At 40.4% G+C, this 9,923-nt stretch overlaps 1 long non-coding RNA gene across 1 annotated transcript in view; it reads left to right on the plus strand.

Annotated features, from left to right (window-relative positions):
* Positions 1-554: 554 nt before the first annotated feature.
* The window catches only part of LOC107572033 (uncharacterized), a 45,628-nt gene continuing 36,259 nt past the window's right edge, over positions 555-9,923 (plus strand). The window contains exon 1 of the long non-coding RNA XR_001607274.1: positions 555-657. This is a non-coding gene — a long non-coding RNA (uncharacterized lncRNA). The remainder of the gene's footprint in view (positions 658-9,923) is intronic.

Raw genomic sequence — 9,923 nt, forward strand, 5'->3', positions numbered from 1 at the left:
TCATTGCATATCCCCACTTTCTGTGATGCAAATATTTGAATCTGTGTAATCGATTGCACAAAATCATAGCCTTCAGTTCATCACAGGCCCATGACAGCAGGGTTGTTAATATTATAGACATTGGGGGACTCAAGAGTCTTCCTCAATATTCACAATAGCAGTCAATCGACATGGGTTGTTTAAAGATAGATTTGTAAACTTTGTCTAAATTTGTCTCCCTCTCAATCTTACCAATATTTGGTTACGTCTTTATATGACAATATCCTAATGGTTGACTAATATTTTTTCTAAACGAATAAATGAAGTTGTTATTATTAAAATAGGTAATATTTAAACATAAAATAACATTTTATATATAAATATACAGTGATGGTGGGAAAAAAAAAACATGAAAGAAAACATGAAACCCACAAACAAGCAAGTCACCCGCGGACTACAAATCCCGTCAAACCAGTCAGCGTGAAACTTGGTCACGTGACCTACCCGCGCATTCTGATTGGCCACTCTGCCCTCACGCGAGGGGCGTCACATTGAAACGCAGCGATATCCAGAAAATCCAGCCTGGTCGAGTCAGCCAGTCAGTCCACTGGATCCGCAGCGCCCACTCCAACAAAAGCACACGCTTGAAGGACAACCGCTCGCCGCTTACGCAGACAGGTGAGCAAAAACCCGACACCTCCATGTAGACGTTGGAGTATATTTTAGGATGTTTCTGACTGTATTTCTGCGCTAATGAAGTTGTTTGTGTCAGTATTGCTAGCTGACTAGCTCCCGTTACTACGCTGCCTGGAACGGATCGTCTTTTGTTTTTCAGCTTTTTTTTTAACGGGAATTTGATTTTAAACGATTTAACAGATCGGTATATTATCATAGACGCGTCTAAAAGCTTCTGAAGAACGTTATGAACCTGAAGAAAGAAAGTACATGGTCTAATCCCTGTGTATTAGTCACTTTCAGACTTGTTTGTGTCAGTCTCTGAGAGGTGAGTGTGTCCACTGATGGGGCTTTTGTTTGGAGGTTTCATGCTTGTTTTGTATTTTTCCAAGTTTTCATGCCCGTAAAGAGTTCTGTCCGAGATTCACGACAGTAGAAGATGCTGTTTTTGTTTGGGTTGTAAGCAAATCAGCTTCGAATTAAAGGAACAGTTCACCAAATGAAGCATTCTGTCATCCTTTACTCACCCACATGTCTTCCTAAAAACACAAAAAGAGATGTTAGGCAGGATGATAACCTTAGTCACCAATCACTTTGAGTTCATGCTTTTCCCAACACAAAGAAAGTGAATGGTGACTCACTGATGCTGTCATCTTCCCTAACATCTCATTTTGTGTTTTGAGGAAGACAGAAAGTCATACAAGTTTGGAAAAACGTGAGGATGAGTAAATGATGATGGACTTGTAATTTCTGGGTAAGCAAACCTTTTAAATAACAGGATTGAACTGGTAGAGGTCAAATAATGATGGACATTAGTGGAGGCGTTTTTTTAATATAGTGGCTATGGGAAAAAAATTGTAAGCATTCCAGTTGACGTCTATGTTAAGCGTCAAAGTGTGAAAGTGTTTGACAGCTTGCTGATGATCTTATTGACTTGTCATCACCGCAGGCATTTCTGACCTAGTTTTCTTTTCCCTCTCATGAGTACACAAGGTTCTTCTCATTTTTAAAATTTTTGTGTGGATGAATTCCCTCAGTCCACTTAATTATTTCAGATCCATTTCAATGTCATATTGCTGCCCAGTCATATGGTTGCTAGAGATAGACGTTAATATTTTATAAACTCAACCGATATTTCTTCTTTGTAGTGTAAATTGATTATTTATTCATTTGATTATTTTTTGTTTATTGATAAATGCCATAACACAACAATGTTATTCCCAGGCGAAGTTACTTGTTTTGTTTGTATAATTAATTACTCAACTTTTTAAATAACAGCGCAGTGTTTAAGTGATACAGCAATTAGTTTACAATTCAACAGCCTACAAATCTGATTAAAGACACACAAAAACTGATACAAAATTCTTAATTCATATGTTTTTTTTGTTGTGATAAAAAAAAAAAAAATTTTTTTTGCATACACATTATGAAACATTTTTAAAAGAATCTGTATTGCATTTGGTCATAAAAAAACAATATCAGTTGTTCACTACTGTTGCAACTAGCAGGCAGCATGTTATTTTTATTACCGTCTCCCTAATGCCGAGTTCACACTGCATGATTTTCAAACTCGTCGGATCGCCGTTGTTTTCACACTTCATGACTATCTGGGGTAGCATTCAGTTGCTGCTGTGTTCACACTGCACGATGGATCGGCGAAAGGGGGTTTCACATTGCATGACTTCACAATAGAAAGAATCGCCGAAAGCTCTGTCTGGTCTGCAAACTACGTTTCACAACAAGATACACGTGAGAAGGGATAAGGAAATAACGTGAGAACCCGCGTGCGTCAGACCGGAGTTCTCAAGCGAGACTGGAATTATTAAAAAATATATATAGCCCGCAAATTGTCTGTGAGCTGATTTCCAGCTACAAGGAGAAAAAGAAAAACGGAGATGCAGGGAACAGGGATTGGGTGTTCTGCAAAGAGAGTTGGAAGTAAATAATTTAGCAGTAACTGTTACGCTGATGTTGTGGCTCATCAAGCAAATGTTTGTGCTTGTTTCTGTATGATATAATTGTTCATATATCTATTAAAATACTGACATTCTGGTCTATTACTCCTCCCCGAACTTCCCTCTGCCCTGTATCTTGGTCTCTCATTGGCTGTAGGTCATCGCCCTCGCCGCTTACGCAGACAGGTGAGCAAAAACCCGACACCTCCATGTAGACGTTGGAGTATATTTTAGGATGTTTCTGACTGTATTTCTGCGCTAATGAAGTTGTTTGTGTCAGTATTGCTAGCTGACTAGCTCCCGTTACTACGCTGCCTGGAACGGATCGTCTTTTGTTTTTCAGCTTTTTTTTAACGGGAATTTGATTTTAAACGATTTAACAGATCGGTATATTATCATAGACGCGTCTAAAAGCTTCTGAAGAACGTTATGAACCTGAAGAAAGAAAGTACATGGTCTAATCCCTGTGTATTAGTCACTTTCAGACTTGTTTGTGTCAGTCTCTGAGAGGTGAGTGTGTCCACTGATGGGGCTTTTGTTTGGAGGTTTCATGCTTGTTTTGTATTTTTCCAAGTTTTCATGCCCGTAAAGAGTTCTGTCCGAGATTCACGACAGTAGAAGATGCTGTTTTTGTTTGGGTTGTAAGCAAATCAGCTTCGAATTAAAGGAACAGTTCACCAAATGAAGCATTCTGTCATCCTTTACTCACCCACATGTCTTCCTAAAAACACAAAAAGAGATGTTAGGCAGGATGATAACCTTAGTCACCAATCACTTTGAGTTCATGCTTTTCCCAACACAAAGAAAGTGAATGGTGACTCACTGATGCTGTCATCTTCCCTAACATCTCATTTTGTGTTTTGAGGAAGACAGAAAGTCATACAAGTTTGGAAAAACGTGAGGATGAGTAAATGATGATGGACTTGTAATTTCTGGGTAAGCAAACCTTTTAAATAACAGGATTGAACTGGTAGAGGTCAAATAATGATGGACATTAGTGGAGGCGTTTTTTTAATATAGTGGCAATGGAAAAAAAATTGTAAGCATTCCAGTTGACGTCTATGTTAAGCGTCAAAGTGTGAAAGTGTTTGACAGCTTGCTGATGATCTTATTGACTTGTCATCACCGCAGGCATTTCTGACCTAGTTTTCTTTTCCCTCTCATGAGTACACAAGGTTCTTCTCATTTTTAAAATTTTTGTGTGGATGAATTCCCTCAGTCCACTTAATTATTTCAGATCCATTTCAATGTCATATTGCTGCCCAGTCATATGGTTGCTAGAGATAGACGTTAATATTTTATAAACTCAACCGATATTTCTTCTTTGTAGTGTAAATTGATTATTTATTCATTTGATTATTTTTTGTTTATTGATAAATGCCATAACACAACAATGTTATTCCCAGGCGAAGTTACTTGTTTTGTTTGTATAATTAATTACTCAACTTTTTAAATAACAGCGCAGTGTTTAAGTGATACAGCAATTAGTTTACAATTCAACAGCCTACAAATCTGATTAAAGACACACAAAAACTGATACAAAATTCTTAATTCATATGTTTTTTTTGTTGTGATAAAAAAAATAAAAAAATTTTTTTGCATACACATTGTGAAACATTTTTAAAAGAATCTGTATTGCATTTGGTCATAAAAAACCAATATCAGTTGTTCACTACTGTTGCAACTAGCAGGCAGCATGTTATTTTTATTACCGTCTCCCTAATGCCGAGTTCACACTGCATGATTTTCAAACTCGTCGGATCGCCGTTGTTTTCACACTTCATGACTATCTGGGGTAGCATTCAGTTGCTGCTGTGTTCACACTGCACGATGGATCGGCGAAAGGGGGTTTCACATTGCATGACTTCACAATAGAAAGAATCGCCGAAAGCTCTGTCTGGTCTGCAAACTACGTTTCACAACAAGATACACGTGAGAAGGGATAAGGAAATAACGTGAGAACCCGCGTGCGTCAGACCGGAGTTCTCAAGCGAGACTGGAATTATTAAAAAATATATATAGCCCGCAAATTGTCTGTGAGCTGATTTCCAGCTACAAGGAGAAAAAGAAAAACGGAGATGCAGGGAACAGGGATTGGGTGTTCTGCAAAGAGAGTTGGAAGTAAATAATTTAGCAGTAACTGTTACGCTGATGTTGTGGCTCATCAAGCAAATGTTTGTGCTTGTTTCTGTATGATATAATTGTTCATATATCTATTAAAATACTGACATTCTGGTCTATTACTCCTCCCCGAACTTCCCTCTGCCCTGTATCTTGGTCTCTCATTGGCTGTAGGTCATCGCCGATGTAGTTTGCAGTCAGAAATCATTGCACACAGCGTGATTGTGAATCGCCGGCAGCTCCAGATATTTAGCATGCCAAATATTTTGCAGGTGACATGTCGCCGATTCCCTCAAATCGCGTCCTTGATAATTCACACTGCGTGATTGTCACTCGCGTGAACAAGCACAGATTTGCCTCCGATTTCAGGCATTTGTCGGCGAGTGAAAAATCGGGCTAAAATCGTGCAGTGTGAACTCGGCATAACTCTCTGTTTTTTGTAGCAAGCCCTGTGTGCCGCACTTTGGATATATGTTCCAGGACAGCTAGTCATCTTGAAATAAATTGGCTATCATGGGACAGAAGTCTTGCCCCAAGCCAGTTGTACTTCCAAATAACTGGCAGCCACTCTCTCATGCATGGGATGAATGATAAATATAGTAGTGTAGTTGATCTCTACTACTAAAAAGTGCATTAGCTTTTTTTGGTTGTTGGCGAGAGACCCAGTACAGTGTCTCATTGGCTATAAATAGAGCTGCTTGTCAAAGCTGCCTGCCATCAGGTAAGCGTCTTAGACCAAACACTTGCCATTTCAAATTGACTTTGCCTGTCTGTGCGTCAAGAAAGTGACAGGCACTCTTTACAGTCCTCTCATTGGCAATCGGTCCATATTACATCCATGCACCTGACTTAGTATTAAAGTGGTCATATGATGTTGCTAAAAAGAACATAATTTTGTGTATTTGGTGTAATGAAATGCGGTTTAAGGTAAAAAAAACACATTATTTTCCACATACTGTACATTATTGTTTCTCCTCTATGCCCCGCCTTTCTGAAACGCGTTGATTTTTACAAAGCTAATCGGTCTGAAAAGTGAGGTGTGCTCTGATTGGCCAGCTATCCAGTGCGTTGTGATTGGCCAAATACCTCAAGCATGTGACGGAAATGTTACGCCCTCAGCGTAATGTTACGGATCAGCTCTAGGCATGACGAAGCAGATATCGTCCTCTTTTGGAAGGCCAAACAAAGTAGTTTCACTTTCACAACGAAACACAGTTCGTATAAAACATTCATATAAAACACCCGCGACGTGTTTTGATTTTGAAACGTGCAGTGCTCATGTTTATTCAATGAAGTCAAACGCCACAAATAAATCAGTGTATGGGAAACACTGTGTGACGAGAGGGGCGGGGCCGAGAGCCGTGGGAACGGAGCGAGGCCGGTGGAGTAATTGCGAATGCGCGACACCTGCGCCACTCACCGGTCTCGAGTCTCACGGAGGAGCTCCGGAAGGATACAAAGGAGGAGTGACGACAGGGAAAGACGAGAGAGGACCAGGCCTGGATTTTATTTTGTGTTTTGGCATTCGCAATTACTCCACCGGCCTCGCTCCATTCCCACGGCTCTCGGCCCCGGCCCTCTCGTCACACACTGGTAATGTATATCGGAAATGTGTTTAAAAATCATATCACCGTTATTGAAAAAAATTATATCGCGATATATATTGATATTGAATTATTGTCCAGCCCTACTACAAAGTCAGCGCTGTACTACGGTAAAGTTCAAAATAAATATATAAAATTAAACATAACTTTGTGCTCCGCCAAAACAATATGACCAGGAACAAATAATAGATTCATGAGACCACGAATGCCTGTTAAATTCACCAAAAACTAATTGTATCTCAGGAATACTGACATTCTGGTCTATTACTCCTCCCCGAACTTCCCTCTGCCCTGTATCTTGGTCTCTCATTGGCTGTAGGTCATCGCCGATGTAGTTTGCAGTCAGAAATCATTGCACACAGCGTGATTGTGAATCGCCGGCAGCTCCAGATATTTAGCATGCCAAATATTTTGCAGGTGACATGTCGCCGATTCCCTCAAATCGCGTCCTTGATAATTCACACTGCGTGATTGTCACTCGCGTGAACAAGCACAGATTTGCCTCCGATTTCAGGCATTTGTCGGCGAGTGAAAAATCGGGCTAAAATCGTGCAGTGTGAACTCGGCATAACTCTCTGTTTTTTGTAGCAAGCCCTGTGTGCCGCACTTTGGATATATGTTCCAGGACAGCTAGTCATCTTGAAATAAATTGGCTATCATGGGACAGAAGTCTTGCCCCAAGCCAGTTGTACTTCCAAATAACTGGCAGCCACTCTCTCATGCATGGGATGAATGATAAATATAGTAGTGTAGTTGATCTCTACTACTAAAAAGTGCATTAGCTTTTTTTGGTTGTTGGCGAGAGACCCAGTACAGTGTCTCATTGGCTATAAATAGAGCTGCTTGTCAAAGCTGCCTGCCATCAGGTAAGCGTCTTAGACCAAACACTTGCCATTTCAAATTGACTTTGCCTGTCTGTGCGTCAAGAAAGTGACAGGCACTCTTTACAGTCCTCTCATTGGCAATCGGTCCATATTACATCCATGCACCTGACTTAGTATTAAAGTGGTCATATGATGTTGCTAAAAAGAACATAATTTTGTGTATTTGGTGTAATGAAATGCGTTTATGCGGTTTAAGGTAAAAAAAACACATTATTTTCCACATACTGTACATTATTGTTTCTCCTCTATGCCCCGCCTTTCTGAAACGCGTTGATTTTTACAAAGCTAATCGGTCTGAAAAGTGAGGTGTGCTCTGATTGGCCAGCTATCCAGTGCGTTGTGATTGGCCAAATACCTCAAGCATGAAAAGCAAATGTTACGCCCTCAGCGTAATGTTACGGATCAGCTCTAGGCATGACGAAGCAGATATCGTCCTCTTTTGGAAGGCCAAACAAAGTAGTTTCATTTTCACAACGAAACACAGTTCGTATAAAACATTCATATAAAACACCCGCGACGTGTTTTGATTTTGAAACGTGCAGTGCTCATGTTTATTCAATGAAGTCAAACGCCACAAATAAATCAGTGTATGGGAAACACTGTGTGACGAGAGGGGCGGGGCCGAGAGCCGTGGGAACGGAGCGAGGCCGGTGGAGTAATTGCGAATGCGCGACACCTGCGCCACTCACCGGTCTCGAGTCTCACGGAGGAGCTCCGGAAGGATACAAAGGAGGAGTGACGACAGGGAAAGACGAGAGAGGACCAGGCCTGGATTTTATTTTGTGTTTTGGCATTCGCAATTACTCCACCGGCCTCGCTCCATTCCCACGGCTCTCGGCCCCGGCCCTCTCGTCACACACTGGTAATGTACACTGATTTCTAGTCGTGTCCTCTTTTGGAAGGCCAAACAAAGTTGTTTCAATGTCACAACGAAACACAGCGTTACATGCGGCGCCGGCCTAGAGTGAGGAACGGCCGGCGAACTGAGTGAGAGAAGGCCGGTGAGCTTGAACAGTGCGGCCGGCGGGCTTGCGGCAACTACATGTGACGACCCCGGGCTTCGTCCACGGTGGAAGCCGATCCGGCGATCCACAGTGCGAAAGTTGATGTATTTCCTCAGCAACCAGCACGGATCAGCTCTAGGCATGACGAAGCAGATATCGTCCTCATTAAACATAACTTTGTGCTCCGCCAAAACAATATGACCAGGAACAAATAATAGATTCATGAGACCACGAATGCCTGTTAAATTCACCAAAAACTAATTGTATCTCAGGGCTTGAATTTCGGCACGGGATTGCGCATAATTTAAACCATTCCCGCAAGTTTAACTTTTATAATGCGAGAAATTCTCACACAAATGTATTTGCTTAATCTCAAGTCAAATTATGAAATGCATCCACCGAAGCGAAAAAAGAAATCACCGGTTCAAACAGTCTGTCTTTATTTTAGAATTGAATTCCACAATTGAATTGTGCCGAAATTGGTGACCTAGCGATAACTAACTGTGACCAGGGGTCACTGTTCAGCAAATGTTCGTGTGGGAGCGCACACAGTAGATCAGACGCTGAAGCCGAATGATCAGCGTCAGAGGAGACGAGCGGTGCTGTAAAACATGTTTCATGTCTTAAGACTAAAGAAAACAAGCTAGACATTGTCACAAGCATCTAAATGCTTATAGAAAAGAAAGGAAACATTAATGCTGCTGTCTGCTAATGTGTTTGTCTACTTCTAAGAATGGTTTCCGTTTTAGCTCTTGTATAACATATTCTGATTATCTGATAAATGTAGATCTTATCTTTATTCTTATTACTAGTTCCCGTAATTACCCAATGATGTAATGATGTTGCAGTTCCTACTGTTCCTTAGAAATGCTTATGATTGCAGTTGGCTAGGGTCACTGAATCTGACAAGTAAAAAAGTAAAAAGGCCTAGGTATCAAAATGTTACCACTCTTTCATAATAACTGACTATAAGTGTTTAATAAAGCGACTTGTTTAATAAAGTGTGAGATTGAGTAGGGTTGTGACGGTGAGGAAATTTTCCCACCGGTTAATCGACGTGTGACAATACCGGTATCACCGCGGGGGCGGGGCGTTCCCTCTTTTCCTCGCTTTACTTTGCTTTTAAATAGCTTGTGAAAGTGGCGTGCGCATTTTACTTTCACTTTGAAATAGCGGAAATTCGGCGTAAAGCAATTGTTCGTTTTTAGTTCGCTCTTTTCCTTGCTTTCCGTCGCTTTTAAATAGCTTAAAAGCGCCGTGCGCATTTTACTTTCACTTTTGAATTAGCGGCAGTTCGGCGTCAATTGATTGAATGCAACAACAAAATACAACGTCAAGCTCACTTTAGCATATATATATATATATATAACAGAACTTTTAATAACAAAACAAATACACCATGCTATAGGGCAGGCTATGCCTAATATAAAATAACAAATAACTTGCATAAAGTTTAAATGGGTATACAAAACTGGAAATAGGCTAAGTAAACATGTATAACATATAACCAAATAAATAAGAAACGTAGGACGTTTATTAGCAAAATGAGTAAGAAAGCTTGGAGGCACGGCATACACCTTGATGTCAAATAAAATAAATAAATGACACAGTTTAAATAAAATAAAAATCAGCAAACAATGTGGAACCAATTAAATAAGAAACGAATGTTTAAAAAAACTTCCAAAATCACCTTAGATAAAC

The sequence above is a fragment of the Sinocyclocheilus grahami genome, unplaced genomic scaffold (genome assembly GCF_001515645.1).
Source record: "Sinocyclocheilus grahami isolate Dianchi unplaced genomic scaffold, SAMN03320097.WGS_v1.1 scaffold1685.1, whole genome shotgun sequence".
Classification (NCBI taxonomy): Eukaryota; Metazoa; Chordata; class Actinopteri; order Cypriniformes; family Cyprinidae; genus Sinocyclocheilus; species Sinocyclocheilus grahami.